The sequence below is a fragment of the Aythya ferina genome (assembly GCF_964211825.1).
Source record: "Aythya ferina genome assembly, chromosome: 6".
Taxonomy (NCBI): Eukaryota; Metazoa; Chordata; class Aves; order Anseriformes; family Anatidae; genus Aythya; species Aythya ferina.
The window spans coordinates 38,963,942-38,989,285 of NC_140303.1; the positions used below are offsets into that span (position 1 = coordinate 38,963,942).

General features: G+C 35.5%; 2 long non-coding RNA genes across 2 annotated transcripts; both read left to right on the forward strand.

Moving 5' to 3' along the window:
* Positions 1-1,706: 1,706 nt before the first annotated feature.
* On the forward strand, positions 1,707-24,568 carry LOC311438655. The gene is made up of 4 exons (XR_014694248.1): positions 1,707-1,775; positions 19,839-19,981; positions 20,509-20,627; positions 23,402-24,568. It is a non-coding gene; the product is annotated as an uncharacterized lncRNA (long non-coding RNA).
* On the forward strand, positions 7,994-11,555 carry LOC311439167. The gene is made up of 3 exons (XR_014694567.1): positions 7,994-8,060; positions 9,842-9,936; positions 10,910-11,555. It is a non-coding gene; the product is annotated as an uncharacterized lncRNA (long non-coding RNA).
* Positions 24,569-25,344: the final 776 nt, after the last annotated feature.

Sequence of the window (25,344 nt, forward strand, 5' to 3'; positions counted from 1 at the left end):
TGTCTGTTTCAGAAATGCAGTCACCTAAAATGTGAAATGTCATTGTATAGACACAAACATTTCATTAACAAACCATTTATATATCTTTTTATTTAGACACAACCATACAACTCTACGTAACAGCTCATAAATGTAGGTCTTGTAATACAAACATCTATAAATATAGAATGCACACACCACATGTATGTATATTAATATTTGTAATAGAAATCATATCTTTATATCTTCCAAAAGCACCCTTTGTAGCTTTCCTGCCTTTTAAATTCAGCTATTCTTGAATCCAGTTTGTCTTTGAAATATGTCAGGATAATGCATTATTGAAATACTGTACTGCTTCCTTTTCGAGCCTGTACATAAAATCAGTCACGTTCAACAAATTTCCATTTTCCTTAGTTCTTTTTCATAATTATTCCTCACTTCTATCCCAGCGCTGTCCTCAAGAGCTCCCTGGTTTCACCACTAAAATTAACTGCACACTACAGGTTATGCCTCCGAGGGACTTGCCATCAAGAGAAACCCAAGGTAAAGAATGAAAGCAAAATAAAATTCTTCACTTTTTCTGAAATAGATATGACTAATACATGAACCAGGTTGCAAAATTAACAACTGGACAGAGGAAATAGATTTGAAAAAAAAAAAAAAAAAAAGTTTCTTATTTCACAGATGTGTCAGAAATATTTAGTTTATTTCTTAACTTATGCATTCTGAAAGCTATTTATGAGAGCATATCAGGGATTTAAAACCTGTCTTAAACTTCTGGTTGAAATCAGCATAATTTTGTTCAAGAAAGAGTTAAGTCTAACAAGCAGAAAAAAAAGAAATTAACTAAAGTAAGGCCCTTGTGATACAATGACACTTGCTCTATGCTCTTACAGAGAAAAACACGATGATAAAACACCACAAAGAGGAGTGTTATGAATTTTATTAATGACTAGAAGACAGTGTGCAAAACATCAAAGGTCTGTGGAAAAGATTAATGACCCCGTGTGAGACTGTTTAATTACCTCCAGCTAATTAGATTCTTGACCAAATTTTTAATATCTGCATTCCTTCTAAAGCCTAATTGAGATTCCACATTATTTATCAATCTTTCAAAAAGCCCTTAGTGTGCTGCTTTTTTTAGTTTTTTTTTTCCCTTTGCACTTTGACTCCATTTATGGTCAATTATTAAATAAATAGCAAAGTAACTGTTCTCTACAAACTGTATATGTGGAACACTTTATGCCTGTTTATTTTGACTAGGAGACTATCATTGGCATCTTTTATACATAATGAAGCACTCCAACTAATAAACTGACTTACTTCACTGTAAACAGTGTTGATAATATTTTTGTTATCTGGGCAGTGCTCAGGAACTCCTCATGTGGTTTCTGTAAATTAGCCTTTGCTATTGTCAGTTAATCCTTATTTCAGTTTACCTTGGTCCTGTCCCAGGGCCTGAGTGGTGCGTTATCATGCAAACTGGAGAAGACAGCCCTCGCCATGTGATTATCTTCCCCCGTTCATTTAGAAGTACTTTAGTACTATAAACCCCTGTTATTAAATGACTTGCCTTTCTATTAGGAGATTGATGTCAGAAGGCAAGAAACGCATGCAATAACTACTCCTTTTTTACACATCAGATCTCCAACTAGCCCGTGTTGCGACACTGGCACAAAAAGAGAAACTGATATACAGAATATGTCCAAGTCCTGAACTTCTGTTACAGTTTTCCACAGCTGTTTTACTATTTCAGTTTGCAGTATAGAAAATGGAGACAGATCAGACATTGCAAGGTATGTGATGGTGAACACATTTTTGTGTAAAGTTTGACAAACAAGGTGCTTCCCAGTTCAGAGGAGGTAGGGGACCCATAATCGCTTTCTTTGTTTTAGCTATAAAACAGTGTGTATGTTTTAAAATCTCGTTGTCATTTTTAATATAAACAAGAAAAATCAAATGTGCACATGTAGTTATCTATTTATAATGCATGTATATAAAACAAAACACTTTGAGAAATACTCTTTGTAATTTCATATAGTTTTTTTTTTTTTTTTTTTTTTTTAAATTATCCACTAGAGCTTAGCCCATAAAACCATACCATATATACAGGAATATATGGGAGAGCAAAAAGATAGTTCCTATTAAAATTTAATAGAGAATATCTCATTTGTATCAAACACTATTAGCTGCACCTTTATTAAAAATATGCAGGATTTTTCTCTGTGAGGTAGACATGGGTGTCTGCATGTACAGATAGACATTGAAAAAAAATCTACTTTATGGTAATATATGTAACTGTGAGAAATATGGAGGGGACAGGCCTTTCAGGGAGGGATTACTTTTTTTCATGATTACGTTTGCAACGAGCCTTGTCCAATGGGATAAGGACTTGCATGCAGTATCAGAAAACACATCCTTTAATAATGCAAAAACTGTACAGCAAAATAGCAAACAATGTGAATCAATACAAAAGTATAATGAACCTGGCATTAAGGAGACACACAATACTTTATGCTTAATTTCTTGAGAATGATGAGTAATTTTGGTTACTTACTAAATCACTCAGAGAAATACCACAGCTATGAATTTATCTGAGGTGCTGTAGTCAGAGCTATTTGACATTTCTGATGCAATAAAAAGTATAAGATACCTAAAATCTATGTATCCAGATGTTTATTCTGTCTTTCAGTTGGTGTGGAGTGTTTCAAAATTAAAGATTTTATCCTTATGGCTATGGATAATAAGAATACACTTTGTATTGTTTCCGAGCACTGTAATTGTGGGTCACGTTTTTAGGATTTTAGGTGCTACATAAACAATTAGAAAATACAGGCCCTGTTTAACAGAGCACATACATTTTACAAACTGGGGGTTACTTGCAATGGTTTCCCCGGGGAATGGAGCTGACATTTCCTGTCTCACCCGCCAAATTCCCCGTGTTTCCACTGCCTACCCCTCAGGTTCAGCCGGGTCACTGGTTTCTCTCTCACTGCACCACCTGTCTGAGACTTGCTGTGTGCCTTGTACATCTGATCAATGACGCCAGCCCCAGCTGCCTGACAGGTGACTGATGCTCCTTGGTTTCTGGAGGGCCATAGTGGATATTGTTACTTCGGTAACTGATCTAGATGGACAAGTTGGTAAGAATTCAGAGGGCAATTCAGGCCTGTTTTAAACACATGCAGCATGGACATGATACAGATCAAGCATTTAAGTCTGGGGTTAGAAACCTCCAACAACTGAAGAAAAATGCTCCTTTACCACCATGGGCATTCTCTGCCCCAGAGACTTCCCTACACAAGCATGGGGTCCCCCACGGAATGTCACATGCCAGGCTCTGACAAGCTGAGCAATTTTACATTTACTAATACTTCATTTATTTCCATTTATACAGAAGCTGATGGTGATACAGGAAAGAAAAAAAAAAAAAAAAAAAAAGTATGTAAACTTAAAAAAAAAAAAAAAGCAAAACTTTGGCAATTGTAGCCCAGCAAGAAAAACTCCTGTCTTTGGACAGTGGCATAGCACCCAGAAAATATTGTGCTAGGCTGATGGGAGGGCACAAGGCAGCACAAGCATTTACTTACTTTAGAAGATAATTTATTAGCTCAGTCTCGCCCTGTGGCCTTTGAGAAACTCAATAACGAGCATGTCTCCTTGTGCATCACCCTGCTCCTTCACCTAGGAAAGCCGGGCCGGAGCTGGCAGATACCTTGGCTGCACTGATCAATAGCCTGTTTCCCCTGCGGGAGGGACTGACAGCCCACGGGGAGACACACAGACGAGAGCAGAATTTCTGCATATTTAGTTATTATTTTTTTTCTGAAGATGCTTCTCTGAGAACCTAAATTCCTTCTCATATGGTATCTTTAAAATAAGAGAATAATTGAAGGCAAATAAATATACTGAAATAATATTATGGCAAATTTTGCTGTTTGAATTTTTGCTTTGTTGCATTTTTAAGTAATATGCTTTGTCCCAATCCACTATAGTAGTGTTTGCTTTCACACTGCTGTATTCTGGTATACCTGGAGCTCTTTCATAATTTTACATCTTTTTGCACTGAGCCTGCCCAAAACCAAGATCACTTCTAACTTAAAGTGCTCCTAAAAATTTGAAGTGCTCTATTAATTTTAAATTGCTCTACATCATGTCTGCTTAGAATCCCAACTGCTTTTTCACACAAAAAAAATTAAACTATAAAACACACATCTGCAACATAACAGCTCTCCAGCTTTTTTTTTTTTTCAAACGTCAAATTTGTCTCCTTTTTCTTTATCTTTTAAAGAAAAAAAGTGCTCTCAGAGAAAAATAATGGAACAACTCATCACACATTTTATTGCAAGCCTCTCTATTGAAAACCTTTTAGGTATGTCACAGGACCAAATATATTTTATGTGTACCAATTGGTAGCACGTAGCCCAACCCATTAACCTACTGACCTCAATAAATTATCATTTCCTAGCCAGAGCAGCATTGCTGGAAGATTGACATGTCACCAAACACACACTGCAGGTTAACAATACTCCCCAGGATTTTTACAAGAAAACTTCTGATCTGAGACTTCTGTCTTGCTGGCAGCTCCTTCAAAAAAAAAAAAAAATGTTTTTAAGAGCTTGGGTGTTTTTAGAAAACTGACTTGATCCACAGTGACAAGAAAAATGGCATCACTTCCAGCTGAGCCCCCGTCACATTATCTGCAGAACAAAGCCACTGCACAGGGCCAGCACAGGCTCCCACCCCACGGGGGACCTTTGCCAACGTGAACTCTCACTGCAGCCCTGCACGCTCATCTCCCACTGGGAGGTCACCCAGAGCTTTCTCCCTGCTTCCCTTTGCTCACATTGGTATTTCCACAGAGCAATACTCTCACCTGACCCTTTGAGGTCTGTGCAATCTGGTTCTGCCTCGCAATTGCTGGCTATGTGCTCCCACCTCCGTCTCCTCTTTGATGTTTTTAAATGGATGTTGTTAAAAGGAACTTGTTGAGTGAAAGACAAAAAACTCTATTTACTGGAAAGATAGGACCAGCTCAATATAGCAGTGTACTTTGGCAGCCAGGCTGATTTTGGGGAAAGATTTTTGAACTGAAGGCCTATCATTTCCTCCACTTGCATAGTAACTCAAGCACTAACAAGTGGACTCACTGTCAAAGTCATTTTACTTGTGTTACTGTATCTGAAGTACATGAGATTAATCTATCAAAGGGTCAATGCTCCTTTAGTTGGTGACTATAAATATACACAAATAAAGAAAAGCATGCTCTGAATACCCCATGTATCAAGCACTTCCAGATCCATATATTTTTGCTACTTTGCCATGCAGATATAAAACCATCTGAGTGATGAGATGGAGCAATAACCTTTCCCGGCTACCATGTTTTATCACGGGATATAGCTTGGAAGGTGCTGGTTATTTACACTCAGTCTATCACAATAAGTTGCTTTTGGGATATTTTCCAAGTAACAAATTCAAGCAAAGTTTTTTGGCTTTAAATTAGAGCTTGATCTCTACATACACTCTGCCCTTCAGAGCATCTTTCTGTTACCAGCTCATGCTGAGTCTAGAGGGGCAGGTCACCTGTCAAACATTACATGGCACATTCCCAACGAACAACGGAGTCACTCCTCTGCCTTGACCAAATTCCAGTTTTTATGATCTGGTTGGATCTCATTCTTCCCTTTCCCATTTTACACGGATTGGAGCTAAAGCCATCCTGATCTCATTTTCATGCTTCTCTGCAGAGAGCAGCATCAGTTTGTCACTGATGCAAACAAGGCTTGTACCTTGAATAAGGACATGAAATATTTTGTACTTCCTGGAATACTTTCTACCCGTTTGAATAATTTACTTATAACATCACAATGTAAAGCATATTATTGAGCCTTGAATACTATGATACTTTGGTCCATCTAAATTCACTGTGGTGTTTCTTCTCCTGAAGATGTTTGCAACACACTTTTGCTGTGTGCAAGCACTGTGAAGTGAAACTTTCTTCAGACTCTAGCCAGACATACTAATCCAACAGTAGTTACATGTTTGTTTGCTCTACTTAAAAGGCAATTTCTATGGCAAAGGCATTTGTTTTTTGTCTCAAATGAGATTAGAGATTTGATGTGGATCAAAACTTCCAACCAAGGTAGAGGCAGCAGCTTTATTTACATGAGAAAACATAGTATACATTAGGCCAGAAAAACTGCAACAAGTCAATAGCAACAAAACAAGAGGGTGATAGTGGCTTTCCAAAGTGGAATTCCATCTATTACAGCCACCCGTGGTGAAGCTGCCTCCAGGAGTGACTATCAGCCTTCTGCAACACACGCAAATGCTCCTACCCGTAAGGGTGATGTGAAACATTCAGCTATAGTTCATATATATAATATTGCATATTTCTTCTACCTTACCTCTTATGTAAATTATGAGAATAATACGTTTTTGGAAATTTATGGGAAAGTAAGCCTTGGGATTGCTTCCTCAGCAGAATCAACGTGATGTTCCCATGAAGTCACCTTTGCTGCGATACTTCCATCACTGCTGCAACTTTGCTGCTCTGCAGCTCTTTATCAGGAAGGCTTGAACCTAAATTTCCCATTTCCCAGCCACAAGATGTTTAAAACAAACTGGCTGTGGCTGCCACCTCAAATCACCCATCTCTACGTCTTCTGCTAACTTAGCCCCAGTCAGAGCCTGCATGGTGAAAGTTTCCTGTAACTGCCATCAGTTCAGTAAAATATTTGCTAAATGCAAAAAATGTGGTTGCACTGGGTTTTGTTAAGTTTCTTAATAAAGGGCAATGCATGTTCAGCCTTCATAGTAACTCAGATGTGACACAAATAATGCAGCAAATAATTACAATGACCTTTTGCTCACCTCAAATTTAAACAAAGGTTAAGCTGCCCTTTAGAAAAGTAAATATTTTCTGTAGTCTAATAAGTGTAGACACCTTTAGAAACAAGGACGTATTGCCAAACTAAACTAAAATGAAAATTGTTACAATAGAATAATTTCAAAACAGAAAAGATGCAAATCTCTGCACCCAGCCAGACATCCTGGCATAGCAGCCAGTCCCTTACCTTGCAAAACTCCCAGGCTGATCTCCATATGGTTTCCAAGAACTGTTGCTTGAAATTTCTGTCCAGCCACAGCAGATAGGAGAGAGAAATATTAAAAATAAGAAAGTGCATAATCTCCTTGCCCCCTTAAATCTAGTAAACAATTTATATTTGATTTCATACAACAGAATGAATCCACGGACCTTTAAGTAATTAAGAAACAGACACTGAGGCTTAAAAAATAAACTTAAGGGAAAATCTCACATAGTGGCCAGGAAATGGCTCATAGGTTTTATTTAGTTCTCATAGTCCAAGGTTTAGCTGTTAGCTAGATAAGAGCCAGGTGTGTTTTACACATCTAATTTGTTTAGTCTGAAGCTAATTCAAACAGCGCTCTTTAACTACAAGTCTGCAAGTGACTTTTCAAATCTAAATCCAGGATCAATTCATGTCACATATATTGAGGGTCTCTCACTGAGAAGGAGCACTTCTGGGGAAGGACATTCTCACTTTTTTCTGGTGTGCTTGTTGTGGTTTTGTTGTTGTTGTTTTGGTGTTTTGTGGTTTGGTTGGTTTATTTTGTTTGTTTTTTTGTGGATTTTTATGTAAGTTATACTAACACTACTTACAATCAAATTGGAAAAATTCACTATTACCTAGCACAATTGATGGGGCTTTAGTGACCTAAAGGACTACAGGAAGGGGCTCTCTGCTTTTCTCCTTTGGCCCAGGCAGCCTAGGAGTTCCTGCTGGAGAGGCAGCTCTGGTGCTGGGCATTTGGGCTCTGCACCCCACAGAAGTGAGAAGGATTTGGGCTCCTCCACACCTGCACAGGGATGAGGCTCCACGGCTACCAGCCTGCAGCCAGATGGCAGGGGTAGGTTGTATCTGTGGTAGGTAGAAGCTATATAAAGATGCATACACATTAAAATATTTTATTTTTAATGTTTTGACCTTCAGCCACATCTGACAAGGGAATTGCAAAATATTTGGTGGGCAACCACTTTATGCATGGAAAAAAATGAGGTATGTTATAGCAATAATATTCATAATGCTCTTTCTGTCTCAGACAGGACAAATCATAACACAACAGATGTAATATCCATCATTATAGTGTTGACTAACCTGACTTTCAGATTCAGATCAAGATTTTGAAACTCTCTATATAAGTATAAATAGCATTCAACTTTAACTGTACTTTCATTTTGGCATGTATTAATCATGTGCTTCTCTGTTTGATCTAGTAAAAAAGATAGTCAATGAATTTACACCCTGTTACTTATTCATGAACAAGTTGTGCCCCTGAATTTTAACATGCTATGCCTTAAACTATTAGCTGTATATCTGCTTTATGTGATGTTCCTACATAAGCTGGCAGTCTATCAATTTAGTGTCCATACATTTCTTTGAAAGCTATATTATAATTAGAGCTTAGGTTAATACTATTCACTAACCATAAAACAGACATAAAATAATTATAACTCATTTAGTGAAATTAGAAAAAGAGCAATTATTAGGCTCCCATTGTGAGGCTTTGCTGTGAGGGACAGATAATCTATCTGCAAGATGTACTTTAAGAACACCATTTTGAAAGAAATAAACTAGATAAATTACTGTTTTGTTTTGGTTTAAGAAAACTTAGACTAATAAATACAAGTTCAACAAACATAAGGATGTGTGCAAGAGAAGTGAAAGTTCTACTGCAAGAGGAGAGATTAAAATATTTATGTGATGCTTTCCTGACATTACCTCTCAGGATGTTGTGAAGCTAGATTTGTTAATATTTGCAAGGCATTAAGTACTACAGCGATGCAAACGCAGGCCTATAAACCTGCAACGAAACATGCAGATGTGCACGCTTCTGTCAGGAGAGAGTGGATTCGCTGATGATCAGCACACTTGGCTACAGGATTTCTTATAGTTTTAATGAAGTATTTATATACCAGGAAACCTGCCTTTGAAATCGCCTGTTCCTCATTCTCCGAGCTCCTGGTATGCCGAGATATACAGTTATATGGGAAGAGATGACTTTTTACCAGGAACACAGCTTCCTGGCAGAAATACAGCTTAGGACTGTATCAAGCTGCCCGTTTTTTCCTTCTTTGGTAGGAAACTAGTACAGCAATCTCCCTGAAGAGTCACCTTTGAAAGTGATGTCTCTTCCTGATGGACTCTTGTCCCAGTACTGTCTAGCTGCTGTTCACGTGGATGCAAATCCAGCAGCATCAATATTACCAAACCTCAGAAGGATAAAAACCTTCCTGAGTTGAGAGATTTTTTTTTCCCAAAATACAGGATTTTCACCCTTCTGAATTGTTAATCTGTTGTTTTGATTGTTTTAGTGATTTTTATTTATTTTAGTGATTTTTATTTATTTACTTATAGGGGGTTGTCTTTGGCCTTATTGATCTTTATATTTTTGGACACTTTTAGTAATAGAAATTCACACATTGGCCTATCTATACCACTCGTAAGGAAGTTTGACTCTGCTTGCCTCAGAAGAGCTCTGTGAAAGCCAAATTTGTCTGCAGGAGTTCCCGTGAGAGGAAAGGAAGGATCTCAGAGGAAAGGCTCCACACGGTGCCCAAAGCCACAGCCCAAGCACCAGTCAGAGGGGAGTGAATGGGGGCAAAAGACAACCCCTAAAACATGTTGTTATAGCTCAGCCACACAAAGCATAACTCAGAAAGACTGCTATTGCTGACTGCTAATATAAAAAACATAGTGAATTAAACACTATAAATAGCTCTAAAATGGCGATAATTTATTCAAAACAGTACTGCATTGATATTTTTCATTGCTTTTAGGGTCAGCACATTTAAGATGCATACTTTCAGTCTTATCTCTATAATCAAGAGAGAGAAAAAGAAGTCTGCTACCAGACTGATTTCAAAAGCTAAAGGTAAAAACATCAAAAGTTACACAATATGGCAAAAATTTATCAATCTCTATTAAATTCTTTATTTCTTTAGAATGATTTCTCTGGAATGCTTTTGAACTTTCAAAGAATCCTATGAATTTATCCTTGCTTAATTTATATTAATGCTAGTAGTGAATCACAATTCAAATCAAGCCACTTTTCGTTAACAAAATAAATAAATAAATAAATAAAAGTACATGTAAAGAACTTTTTTAAATAAATATCTGACCTGTTAAGACTTTTCTATGTTCATGTAAAACTTTATTTATTCATTTACATTATGACACAATTTCTCATTAAATGAACCCTTGAACGTCTGGTGAGGGAAATTCATCTCTACCAGCACTGGTAACAGTGGAACAGGTTATGTTATGCCTCCTGTTTAAACAGCATAAATGTACTGTTGTGACTGTTGAAATGGGGGAATGACCTGACTTCATCACTAATTTTACTTTCCAAGTGACTAGTAAATTCTCCTATGCTTCCCGTTGAACAAAAACAAAAGACAAGTTCAGAGAGTTGGTACGTCTGACAGTTGTGAAAGACAGGAAAAAGATGAATGACATTCTCCGGAGAGTATTTTTCTGTCACTTAAGCAGTTTACATATTTCTCTATTTTTACTGTATTTTCTTTCTCTTGATCACCAGGGATCACATGTGAGTTTAGGGTCATTAGGGCTATGTCTAGTGCCAGACAGATTCTGCTGCAGTCAGATTTTTATGATGACAGCATGAAATTTTTGGAATGCACTGGTGAGTTGTGTGACTATTGTTAGACTGTCATTAAAGAAATAAAAATAAAAATTCTCTTTTCTTTACTGCTGGCAAGCCCATTATTTTATATTTTGTGAAATACTGCAGTATTAGAAGACTTGACAAAAGTAGCAAGAAACTTAATAATAAGATATTCCAAAATATCTTACAACAGAATTATTTTTTTTCCCATTTCCATCAGGAGAGAGTGAGAGAAGAGAAGAGAAGATTATTTCAGAGTTAAGAAACAAGGAACAATACTTGGGAAAAAGAAAATTTTTAAAAAAAGGAAATGAAGAATTTGACTTCCTTTTTTTTCTTTCTTTCTGCTTTCCTCTCCTTTCTTTTCAGTCTTCCAATCTGTTCTCCCCATCCTTGGGGAGCACTGCTTGAACCTGCATTTGTGAATTATAAGCTCTCTGTACTGTACATAGCAGTTGTTAAGGATCAACTGATTAACCATTTCATAGAAGATTTAGGGGACTCATTCCAATTTTTACAACTCCATGTGGTTTTTAAATATTGTAATGTTTTCAACCAATATGTTTTCTGCCTCCCAGCTGTAAAACAATACCTATTGGCTTGGGGGGAGGGAATTTATTTTTATATAATTTTGTTATAATACAACTTTTTCGTGGTACTAACAGCATCTTCTGGGAAAGAATTAAAAAAGCAGCAAGATGAAATATCACGTTCTTCATTTTTTGCTCACTCACTTAGGTCAGCGTATTACAATATCGAAAACATAACAACCCGAAATGGGACAGATTATGGGATTTATGAATTTGCCTGGTTTTGTTGGCTTGGTGAGACCCTTACCATTTTGTTACATTCTTTCTTGTATTCAATGTCCCGTTTATTTTTTAATGGAAGAATAAAGGGTTCACATAAAATATCTCAAACACAAAGGATGTGTCTGTCTGGGCATTTATAATTGTATTACTGTACACGTGGTATTGTATCAAAACACTAGGGCCAAAGTCATTTCCTTTGTAGCTTTTAGCAACAGTATTTTGTTTTCAAATGACTTTGGATGGTTTTACCAAATTATAGAGCAAAAGCTGATGACTGACGTAAACAAACCAATAAGTAATTTTAGTACTGGTGTAATGATTTGAAGAGATGTTCTGAGTACTTTATAATGGTCCTTGGTAGAAATCCTTTCCTTCATGAAATTTGGAAATATTTTCTTCTGCTTTTTATGGGTCCAAAATTGTAATGGGTGATTTTTAGTAGCTTTTCTACTGGTTGAAGAATACCCTGAATTTATGGAAATAATATATATATATATTTTTTTTCTGTGTAGTCACCACAGAAGTGTATTTAAAATGACCAGAAGTTTGGCTTAACCTTATCAAAAGGTCAGAACCCAAGATTGGAGCCAGCTCTGAGAGGACACAAGTGTGCAATGTGACACGGAGGTCTTTACTCCTTCTGCTGAACTCACAGTTGCTAAATTATTTCATCCCATGGTGTTCCTATCATTTCTTCAACTGCACAAAAAATTTACCTATTTACAAAAATGGATGTGCATCACTGTCACCATCACTGATAATATTAGTTATATTATCACAATAGAATATTTAATAAAATATGAATTATAATGATTGTAATTTTAGTTAATATTATTTAATGCAATTTAATGTTATGACAAGTATACAAAAAAAAAAAAAAGAAGAAATAAAATAAAATACTAAGGACACAGAGAAGGAGCAAGCATGCTGCTGTGGCTAATGTAAAAAGCACACTTATTTATTGATTTTGTAATAAAACCTAAGTAGTGTCAAAGAGTACCAATTTACCTCACAAGAACTAACCAGGCAGGACAAATTTAAATTAGTTGATCCTGCTTTCTTCATGTGCTAAACAAAATTACTTCACATTTGCCACAGAGCACATATGAGGGCATCCACTGCAGAGCCATTGATGTTCGGGTAACCCGTGTCTAAGCTCTAAATCAGGAAAGCATCGCTATGTGACTTAGTAGGCTTTTCTTAATTAGCATTGGAGCGTCTTACTTTCATATAACACACTATATGAAATAAACTATAATCACTATAAACAGCAGAATGGCTAATTAAGACATGATCAAGTAGAAGATCATATCTGGAATACTGGTTTCTGCAAAGCACCACCCTTCTTATTGAATAACATGGAGTTATGAGCTACCAACTGAATTTGTCTCTTGCAAATCTCCTAGTGAAGAGAATGTCCCAAGAAACAGCCAGAAACCAGAGGCATTCGGTTAAAATGCAGAAGACCCCCATTCAGATCCAAACCTCCACCACAGCAGGTCTCCTGCAGTCTGCTTTTAGATGAGGAAGAGCCTCTTCCTTCCAGCCTCTGCACCACATACTCCATCTGGTAAACTGGCAATTTTTCCAGTTGAAAATTTCTGAAACTGATATGTACTAATAACGGTTCCTGACAAAGAATAGTTTTTACACAAGTAATGCCCAATAAGCTTTATAAATAACTCCTCAGGAAGACAATGGGAGCATTGCGCATGTATGGGAAGAACTTGGATCCAAATATGTATTAGCACTCAGACTTCCATGTTTATAAATTACAGATTTATTTTTTTTTCTCTTTCTATTTATTTCTATTTCTATTTATTACGTGGGATTTGGAGTTTTCTTCAGGTACCAATCCAGGCAGCACCACAGAAGAGGGGAAGAAGAATAGATCATACACAGCTATAAACAAAAACAACAAGAAAATCTACGAATATTATTCCAGTAATGCCTGTGTCTTGATAAAACATGTTTCAGGCCAAGATTTCTTCATTCATTTAGAGATACATCCTTACGCCTAGAACCACCACTTATTAATTTGAATTTCCCATTACATAGACACAGATTGCACGGTCAATACTGTCTTAATTTTTAGTTGATGCCATTGCAAGCACCTGCTGTATCTTTCAGACAAATCATCAAAAGCTGTTTTCTCATAAAAAAAATTTCCTTATACTACTTTTTGTGCAAGATATTTCTTATGTGTGCAACATTACGAAAATTTTCTGTCACACACTTTTTTAATTTTCCCAATATATTTACAGTTGTAGGAATTCAGAGAGATTTAAATTTTCTGCGTCTTGCACTAGCATGTGTGTTAAATGACAAAAAAAAAAAAAAAAAAAAAAAAAAGACCATTAACTGAAAGAAAAGTACTTGAAAACTTCAAGAACTTCAAGATACAGTTTCCTAAACTTTTGATTCAAACCATCACCCACTCTGCTAAAAAGATTATCACAACAGTTTTGGTGGGTTTGAGCCTTCAGCTCCTTAAGGTGCATAAATGAAAACATCATCTAAGGTTTTCATCAATTTCACACAAGCCCACTACTTCCAGGAAAAGCTCTGTGCAGAGAGAGTTGCTTTGAGTTTGGATTCAGTGTACTCACAATCCAAGTCATCTGCTTGATTGCTCTATTACTGCTTATTTATAAAGTATTTGCAGAATATTTACAAAGGAGTTACATGATTATAGGGATCTTGAAATAGGAAGCATTGCCAAATTATATAGCTATAAAAGTGAAATGAGAATCCAAATGAAGGTCGGTATGTCTGCATCTAAATACAACAAATACTGCACAAGATTGGATGATACAAGTGATGTTTTCACAAAGGTATTGCCTGTCCTGTTTGTATCAGATAAATCACTCCTGTATTTCACCTCTTCAAAACTAATCTATTGTGGCTTACGTGCAACTGAGCTCAATGTTGTGTCTAGCAGTTGCTACATATCCAATGTCAAACATATATTAATCAGCTTATTAGCTGTGGCTTAGATTGTACTTCAACTTCAAATGTATTCACAATTTTCCTTGACTATATCTCAAAGACTTGGCCCAATCCATATTATCCCTTACCTTTTGGCTGTTAACATTGATAGCATCTCTTTTTATTGGACTCTTGATGCCCACTGATGTTTTATGCATAATGATGCTCAAATTTAATTGAGCTGTAAGCTTCAGTTTAATTATGAGCCTTCACGATACCTTCAGCACTTTTTCTTCTCTGATTACAGTAACTGGTTCTCTATAACCTCTTTAAAATCCTTCATCTATTAAACCACTAGTAGACAAGTCATTTTTAGGAGAAAGTCTAATTAGACTATTGCAATTATCTTAATGCATCCTCAGTATTTAGAAGGAGGGGAAAAAAAAAAATACTGAAATGCACCTTGCAGAATATTCCAAACATTCAAACATTCACATTTAGTAATCTTATTCACACTACATAACTGCATATATCTTGTGCTTGAAATGACTTTATGTGAAGAAAGAGAAGTGACACTCCAATAAGTCATTTTTTTTTGGTGCATTTCTCTTCATTACATTCTCTTCATTACATTTATAGTTGTAAGTTTCAGAGCTATTGCATAATTCTGTTCCTTTCAGTGCATGAACCAGTTTAGGAGTCAATTGAAGAAGTAATAAATAAATAAATAAATAAACATAACAGAAAAATTGTAAGCATACATAAATTGCATTTCTTTCACATAATTCATTTGCATGTGTCTTTAATGTCAGTTCTTAAAAATATAATATTAGGTATTCAGTAAGACCAGCTTAGCAAAAAGTCTGGTGTTTTTCACGTAGATGGGATGATCAAAACTCCAATGATACATATTTCAATACAGATAATGAAGGAAATTAATTCTGGACCCATATTTACTGCTTTTGTAAAAACAGATGTGTCTCCAAAAACAGCACTTTTGATCCAGTCCGTTTTCAAGTATAAATTATTTTAGTACTTTTTATGCTTTTAAAGTTCCATATTATATGGATAGCCCATTCCTACTCAATATGAGTAATTACTGTACACATACATTATTTTTCCTCACAGTTTTGAGCACAATCCTGGGTGTCATTTGACTATTATCCACTTTGAACTACTAAATGTTGCTTGCATTGGAGATCCAACAAATGTTTTCTGAGATCAAGTGGCTGCATTTACAATAAACTTCATCCAAAAAGGGATGTGAAGAACTGGAGACATATTTTTCCTGAGATGTCTCCAGACCAACTGAAGGCTGCAACTTATTTATCTCAGAGTACATTGCTCAGTGAAAAAATACTTTAGCTCTTGCTAAGTATACAGGCAATATTTTATTAACTTTGAACAGTCTATAACAGTTAACAATACATTTCTTAAGAAATAAAATAAAATAAAATAAAATAAAATAAATAAAATAAAATAAAATAAAATAAAATAAAATAAAATAAAATAAAATAAAATAAAATAAAATAAAATAAAATAAAATAAAATAAAAAAGAAAAGAAAAGAAAAGTAAATTAAGTAGAAAGACTTATCTCCTAAACCATTTTGGAACCAAAATCATATAAGTGTCAATAAAACTCAGATTTCTCGTTAGTTAACATGCCTTTTTCTTTTTTTCCTGAAAATTTTTATGTAAGTATCAAAATGAGCCAATTACATTTTATTCAAAACCCAAAGAATAGATATCTGACCTTGAAATTATTTTGATTATGCTTTTTATTATTCTTCCTGCAGAAATACCTAAGGGATTCTGTAAATTTTCTAACTATGAGACCAGTATCTAAATCCTAAATAAAGAGGATTTAACCCTAAAAAAAAAATACAGCCTAACAAACATATGTGACTGTATTTGGGCAGGGAGCTGTATACATGTATTGTCTTGTTTTCTTCAGTCAGACTTAAAAATCAAATGAAGACTAAGCTCTTTTTCTACATCTAAATAGTTTTGCATTAGTAAAACACAGCGACTTATATTGTTATATGCATTGTGAACATAGAAAATAAAAATAAAAACGTTTCAAAAATTAGAAGGGCAAGGGTCAGCATTAATGCTAAATTTTCTCTCTTTAGTTCCAATTTCTTTAATTCTCATATAATCATAACCTTGATGTTACATGAGTTACATGCCTGGAATAGTACTTTATTTAGTATATTTCTTTCCTCTCAGTATTAGTCACTTGTTCCCTAATTTATATACTTGTTTGCTGCAACAGGGATCTTGACGTGTTTTTGTTTTTGTTTTTGTTTTTATTTCTTCACTTGATGACTATGTAATTATCTGACAGTTTGGTTAAATTCCTGAATTTGGGATCAAATAAATTTGTTGCATATAAATTAACATATCAAGTACAAGAAACATCAATTCCAAATCAGTGATTTGTCTTCTTGCATTATAGGTTACTTTCTGTAGAGGCATCAGTTTACATTATGTACTTCACCAATGCAAAACTGAACTTGCAATTCCTGAGATTGCTAAAATATTCTGTTATGCCTATTCAAACAGCATGATTTGCTAAAATAAATAAATAAATAAATAAATAAATAAATAAATTCCTTAGGGAGGGCAATTTTAGCTGACTAAGAAAATGCAGTAGACAAAAGTTTAAAGTTTTTAAACAAAAGTTTCTGCAACTAAGTCACATGACTTTTATTTTTTTTATTTGTTTGTTTTCTTAGAGAAAAGAGCTGATACATTTTCTCATCTTTCTGCTCTTGTTTCCTTTTTTCATTTAACCTTTATACATCTGTAGTGTAATTCGAAGTACTGGCCAAATCTGCCCAGACTATATTAACATTTTCATAAGGAACATATCTAAAATATTTAGAATTATATGAAATTTCTAAACCAGCAACATCATTTTATATAAGGAAGATATTTAAATTCTCAGTTAGAAAAAAAATCCCTTTTCTTTATTTAAAGCAGTATATAAGACTTTCCATAGCGTATTTATATTTTTGTATCGTAACATAATTTTTAGGTAGGATGTTCTTTTTTACTTCTTCTCGGTCTGCGACACAGAGCACTAAGTCTTATAACAGGGCTACTCAGAGAGAGTTTCAGCAACACTCAAACTGAGCTCAAACAGAGCAAACAATGGCGGGTTGACAGTTCTCAAATGCAGAAGCACTTTTCTGCCAAAAACATTCACAGCTGCCTTCCAATTTCCTGGGAAAGTCAAGGTGTTCCCCTGGACCTACTTTACAGATTTGTGATTATGCAAGTATTCTGGTCTTCCTTTGTAATATATGCAGATCAATTCAGTCTTGTTAGTATTACCCCAACCTCATTCCTGCAGTCTTGTGCCAGCCTCATCTGTGAGGGTCGGCAGCTCTTAGCAGCTAAATATGCCAACATTCACAGCTGCTCTCACTTTGCACGTCTCTCTCTGCAGCGGGGTAGTCCTTGTTTAGTGCTGTCTGCTGCTCGCTGGATGCCTGCGCCCTTGCATACCAAATGCGGGCAAAGAGGGACACCAGTGGTTGCCTTTCCTGTGCGTTCACGGCTCTCTAAGAATTCACCTTACACACTTCGGAAGAAAATGTCATCACTGCTAATCCTGACAAAAGCTAACTAACAAGCTTCCTCCACTGTGCTGACAATGCTGTTGCAATCTCTATAACTGCTGGTCACCAAAGTTTACACCTTTACCACTTTGGCATTGACTGCAGTCCTACATCCAGCCCTGGAGTAGCCAATGTGATTCCACTCTGCATCCATTCTGGGTTTTAGTGCCTATAGTAGCAGATCAGACAGTGCATAAAGAAGAGCTCCATGTCTGAATATTGCAACTTTCAGCATAGAAAAAAACATTGGTCAGGTATTGTAATGTTATCCCTGCTCAAATTAACACCTTGCAGGCTGCCAAATGATTTCCATGCCTCTTTATCCAGCCTAGGTCTTACTTTGCTGTTCCCTAACATCTTTGAAGGACATGGCCAGGAATGCTCCTCTCTATTTACTGCTTTGATGTCACAAATCTGGGAGGGGTTTCAAAAAGTCTTTCTGAAATTACTTGAAAAAACTATCCTCTTGGGAAGAGATTTACTAAGCTAAATCCTTCTTAGTTATCCTTATTTAGGGTTAAATTGTGGCTTTAGGAAAATAGAAAGCTAAGTCACTTTTAAAGAAAATGGCATAAAAAACTCCAAAGTTTGGAAAATGCAGAAACTGAAATATACTGAAATTCACAGTATAAACACAACACTCTTCTCTAATAATTAGTCACAGGAATAATTCATAAGGATTTCCTTCACTCAAAGTCTTTAGATCAATTCACGGTATATTTCTAAGAGGTTAGGCTCTAGTTCAGCAAAAGTTACATATGTATACAGATGTATAGGTGGCTGAGACCTACAACATATATGTTACAGAAAATAAGCCTAGATATTTGCAAAAGTTTATTTTATTATTAGAGGTATAATATTCAGTGCATGATGAAGTATCTTGCTCTTGTAACCTATACTGAGTAAAAAATGACAGTTATGTATAGTGCATAGTGGGGAAAAGATTAAAAATATATATATATACTATATCTGCCGTTGACTGTAGTTTTTCAAATAAATGTGTTGGAGGGATCTGTCCACAACACCAATGTAAGTAATATTTGATACCAGGAAAGTGTGCTTTTTTCTAATCATTCTTATATCTCCATCAATTTTTTGCCAAAAAGTGTGGCGTCATCTAGGAACATGAATTAGTATGAATGAAAAAATACAAGTAATTCATAATTTTGATGGAATATGAGTTATTATATCTAAAGCCAGGAGTGAAATAAGATCAGTAACAGGTTCACTATGTGTTTAGCTGGCTTACTAATGGAGCCAAGATTTATCAGAAATTATTTTTGTGTGGACCGTGACTGGACCTAATGTGTTTACTCTTCACACTTCACACTTCCAAAATATTAGGAACTGGAATGCAGTCCTCACTTGGCCAACATCAGAAAATGTGATTCAGCTACAAAAATCAGGCTTCTTCTCCTTGCTTGATTCAATGTATTTGAAAACAACTCTTCTACACTTCAGTAAACAGTCCTGTTTGATGACCTGTTTGAGCTGCTGCATTTTACATCAGAAAGACAATGCCAACGGTACCAAAAACAAAAACAAGACAAATGATTTAAACCCTAACAGCTGAAGCAGTAAATATTTATTGGTCATACACAATAGCAGTGAGTCAATAGGAGAGACAGAAAAATCCTCCTATAGCAGCTCTTCATGATACTCTCTCTCTTCATCTGCATCTATACAGATGGTAGAGACACTGCTCACACCAGCAGAGAACAAAACTAAATTCAACCATCTTATATTTTGGCTGACAGCTTGACCATTACCTTTTCTTCTCAGCTGGAAGATTTTTGCATACTCACACCATTTGAGGGATGATTGTAACCACATTTTTCTACCTCCAGGTCTGGAGTACCCTCCTTGCATCTTCTTCATACTTGTTGGGCCCTGAAGCAGCATTTCCTGTGTGAATTTTTCATGTGGTATGTATGAAGCATGAACATCTAAGTTTAATAGATGCAAATGTTGTATACGATCAAAGTAAAATTGAATAATACGTATGTGCTTCAATATCAAAACTGTGAAAATAGGTAATCTGGCAAAAAACAATTGGTCTGCATATTTTAGGGTCAGTAGGGACTATTACTATGCCCCTTCTAACATGTTAATGGTGTAGCTAAATGCATTTCATTCAAGACTAGACTTTCCTAAGCAATATGCACTTCATAATTTCCCAAGAAAATATTTACTTAAAAACTCATAGGGAAAATATATTTCATGGGGAAAAGGCTGTTGAATTTAAGTAGCATGGCAAAATACCATGTTTTGACTGGCATTCTACAGTTATTAAGACACTGTATTTTTCATAACTTTTAATAATGTGTTTCACTTATGGTTTATACAATAAACCTTTCAATCACTTGATACTGAAGTCAATCTCAAAATTTATTTCCTTCCATCAAGCACATGAACCGGTCTTTTATTTATAGGATAAATGTTATTATTGCAGGTTTTCCCATGGATGCTGACTGCCCACTACTGGTTTACTGACTGACTTTCAGAAAACAAGATAGCTATAAATTATTTTAAGAACAAATATGAAGAAATTCATGGCCTTTATAAAGAAAAGTAAGCAAACAAATATTTAGTATTTCCCTTTAGACCCCATTTTATTCTATTTGATCTCATTTCTCTTTTTAAAGGGGTCAGCAGTATCAAAAAAAAAAAAAAAAAAAAAAAAAAAAAAAAAAAGTTGATATTGCTTTGAGCATATATATTTGAAAAAGCTCTGCCAGATGTTGTCTGGAGATCTTCAATGTCTATCCTGCATCACATGGTCTTGTTGCATGCTCAAGTCCTTCCTGATCTTGGAAAACACTTTCACTTCTCTTACTGCCTTACTGTCCTCAGTTCATTTTCAGAAATCCTTCATGGAAAGATTCACTCACCCATCATATAACAGCTCCAAAACCTTATTTCAGCTACATTAATTGAGTAGTAAAGAAGCAGAAGTTTTTTCCCAGGGAACATCAGGATGTGCTTCTGACACAATGTACGATCTTCGGATATATGTCTGACCTCCTAGAGGAGCCTAGAAAGTATGTCATGATCTCACTCAGAGTAACTGCTCTGGCTTTGCATAACTCCTCTTGTACTAGGGGGTAAGATGCTATTTCAGACACATACTTTTATTTTGGGGACATGCTAAATTACATAGGTCATGCATCCATAATGACCGTAACTATGTAGATACAATAAATTCTTCCCAAAGAATAGATGCTATAAGGAAAACTGTGATCCCTCACAGCCAGAGAAAAGAGGAAATATATATATATATATATATACATATACATAGATGTAGAGCTTAGGGATATGGTTTAGTGGGGACTGCTAGCGTTAGGTCAGAGGTTGGACTCGATGATCTTGAGGTCTCTTCCAACCTAGAAATTCTGTGATTCTGTGTGATATTAAGAAATGCAAGTACTGCAAGAAAATTAAACATTGCTGTTAATCTCTTGCTAGGGTCTAAGACTGCATTTACTTTTTTATAAAAGTTTTGTAGTAGTACAACCACTTTATAATACCCTCATGAAATCAACTCCTTTTTTAATTCTGTTGTTCTTTGTTGGGATCTTCCTCTTAATAGAAAAATGCTTTGACAAGTAGCTAAATTTCACTAATGTTAAATTTCATCTCATATAAACTTCTTCAGTATTGAACATGGTCTAGTTCTTGTATATCTCAAATAAGTTTTGAACATATGTTCCCAGAATTTGTACTAGGACAATATTCCTTTTTTTTTTTTTTTTTTTGTATTACAGATTGTTAATTAAAATATTAAACAAAATAAGTTTCAAGATTTATCTTAGATAATTTCTACTCTAATTTTAGTATTTTGGCTGTTGAAAAAAAGCTCTTAAACAGGTCATTAGAGCTGAACCTGTATTTCTCTTTTACCTTCTCAGACTGAAGTCCCTAAGTTGAGGGACTCAAAGTATCACAGCTGGAAAAGTTTAGGGAATGAGTCCTAAGAAACATACCCATTACACTACAAAGTCTAGACAACGTTATACACATTATAACTAAACTGAATGTCTTTTGGTCTCAGGCCCCCATCTAATGGAAATTTCCACATGTACACCAACAGGTAGAGCAGAAGTCAGTTGGTACCATGAGAGCACTGCTTTCCATGCTGGCCACATTTGATTCCATCAATGAATTCTATTATGGGATGAATGTCTTAAGATCACCCAGGTTCATCTTCAAACTGTTCACCACCTGTTTACTCTTCAAAGTAATTCTAAAATGTTAAAAATATATATATAAATATAAATATACAGGGGCTTTTTATTGTGGTTGTTGCAAATCCATTTTGTAGATCACTATTACAGAAACAGACTGCCAACTAACGAAGTTGTTTCCTCAGCAGCAGACTTCCAGATAAGTAAGGATTCTCTATTTGGAAATTGAAAGCTTTAGTCTCTAAAGTTATATAGACTCCCCAACACTTGCCAAATTATTTTCTAAATCGATTTATAGCAGCATAAAGCAGATGGTTAATAATATTGAGTAGTAAGTCATTACTGTCATTCATTTCACCTTACAAAAGCTATTACTTTTCTTCATGGTAAAAGAATATCTGAAAATAGCAGAATTTCACAAAATGTGCCATAAAGCTATAAAGTTTACAAATTTCCCACTTATCCACTGCTTTCCCTACTTCTTTACTTTAGCTGCCCCATTTTAAACAGACGAATTCTATTTTTACTTTATCTTTCCCTTTTCAGTAAGAAAATGATGAAGCCTCTTTCCATTTGGACCATTACAGTAGCTGGTGCTTAGTACCTATTGACTTTAAAAGATGAGCTTTCTAAACTAGAAAATTTATTAATTTTTTATTAAAAACAAAACAAAACAAAACAAAACAAAAAAAACACTCTTGATTCTCTGCTTTGGAAAATAAAAATAAAATAAAAATTAAAAAAACCTTCTGCCACCATGGTTAGTGGCAGAAATCTAAACATAAAAGGGGGGGGGCGGGGGCGAAGAGTGGAAAAAAAAAAAAAAAAAAGACATATTTGGGCAAGTTTGCCTTGTTAGCTCCCATGGCACAGAGAAGCATGATGCCTAATCTTTGGCTATGCATGAGCTTCATAAACTGCCTAAGGGACTGGCAGAAAGGGACAGAAAAAACAACAACTACTACCATTTTCACACAAGAACACAGCTGGAGGGAGAGATAATAATGATGCTCTTCTTATTCATAGCATTCCTTGCGCTTGGAGCACTCAGGAAAGAATTTACTGTTTCTCTGGAGGCTACCCTCAAAGTCAAGCTAGAGATTAAGTTGGGAAGGGGTTTTCTACTCATTTAGATGAACTCTGAACCTCTTTCTCTTGCAGATGTACAAATATGGAGAATGAAAAGGGAAAGTCACCGGAAAAGAAATTCAAGAAGAAGTCAAGCTCTATGTCCTGGTAATGAGGGCAATGCCTCCTGGTAATACCTCATGGGGGTTGGAGAACAGGCAAGTTTATACTCCCAGGATTCTTGGTGCTTTGGCACAAGATACAACCAGCATTACAAACAGGTTGAAAATGTTTCTCTTGGAGAAATCTTTATCAATAGAAATGCTCTACTCCCTTCTTTATTTCTAGAAAATTAAAAGTGCAGCCAGGCTGTCAGATTCATCTGCGTTCTCTTTTACACACCAGACCACTTTAAAGTGCTAATGCTTTCAAAATTGAAACAGAAGAAAATTTTCAAGGTAATCATGGAAACAGAAAAATTCAGAGATCATTCTCTTGTAGTCTTCACCTACGCAGCTTCAGTGGGCCACAGCAAACACTGCTAAATCCACACCCTGAATGATCCATTTCAGAAAGCTCTGGATTCTGGAGCCAGAAAGTAAACAGAAATCACATTTATTTTGGACACGTCTGCACCAGTGGGACAGTGTGGCACAGCATAGTACTTAGCAGCTGGTTTGTCTCCCAGAAGGTCCAATCCCACCACATTGTGCCAGTTGTTTATACCCCAATGAATAGACCAAGATGGGAGAGCTGGGGGCTACTGTGTCCCCAGCATCATTGTGGCATTAGTTTGCTGAAAATACTTTTTTTTCCCAAAAAGTTCTTGCAGGTAAAGAGATATGGTTAAGAAACACTCGCAAGAAATACAGAGGTCCCCATAAAATTGTGCTTTAAAGATAGGATGGGAGCTATCTCTCAGTCACTAATTACACACCTCGGATAAGTGGTTCTATTTCAAATCTCCCAGTGGATATTCTTGTGGTACCTCAGGCTACAATTTTACTTTTATTTTTTAACTCTGACTCTAACATTCTCCATTAATCATTTGGATGCATTTGGCATCAATGCAACAGAAAGACTATGTTGACCAAAATATAAGCCATCTATGCCTATGAATAGTACTTCCTGGTTTTTCTTTGCTCATTCTTTAATTGTTGGTTGTTTGTTTCTTCTCATGTAACTATTATTGGTTTTCAGAGCAAAGCTGGCCACTGCATTTTGCATTGAGTAAACATAAGACTATCTGCTGTTTCAAAATGTTAAAGATTTCTTAAAAAAAAAAAAAAAAAAAAAAAAAAAAAAAAGTATAACTTATTTTTATTAAAAAACAGTTTCTTCTGATCTTCTTATGATAATAAACTTTCCTAATATTTTCCATTGAAGATTAATACACTTCTCTAGAAAGTTATATCTAATTTATGTGACTTTAAGGGTCATGCTTTAATAACAATGATGAAACACGATTATTACTTCCTAATGCTGAAATTACAGTTTTTACATTGTAAATTTTTCCTGCTATGCGCCCTGTGGCACTAACATTTTTATCACTCCATGTGTTTCTAGTTTTAAAACCTTTACCCCTGCTGTTTGAAAAATATTTCTCATTTTCGTCCCCTATGGAGTACAGAAATCCCTAAAGGCAAACCATTAGTGATCTTTCTGCCTTTTCCCAAACACTTATTATGATCACCAGTGTTGCTTCCACTGCCTCATTGGCTTTTGGTAAAGTATGCAAATGAGATGTTCAAAATACACACTTTTTGCAACTGTGCAAGTTCATACTGATTTATAAAATGGGAAGGCTATTAAAGTGACTGAAAATGTCAGCAAGATTTATGCATGGGTGACAAATTGTATTGGAAATGCTCATTTTTAACATGCTGGCCTGGATTCTTTCTCTTTTTTAAAAAAGTATTGTGTGTGATGCATTTGCTTTAAGGCTATTTGCCCCTCCCACCTCCCCATTTGCTTTAAATATACTCTGACAGTGACTTTTTGACCAGGAAAATAAACAAAACTATTCACACTGATTG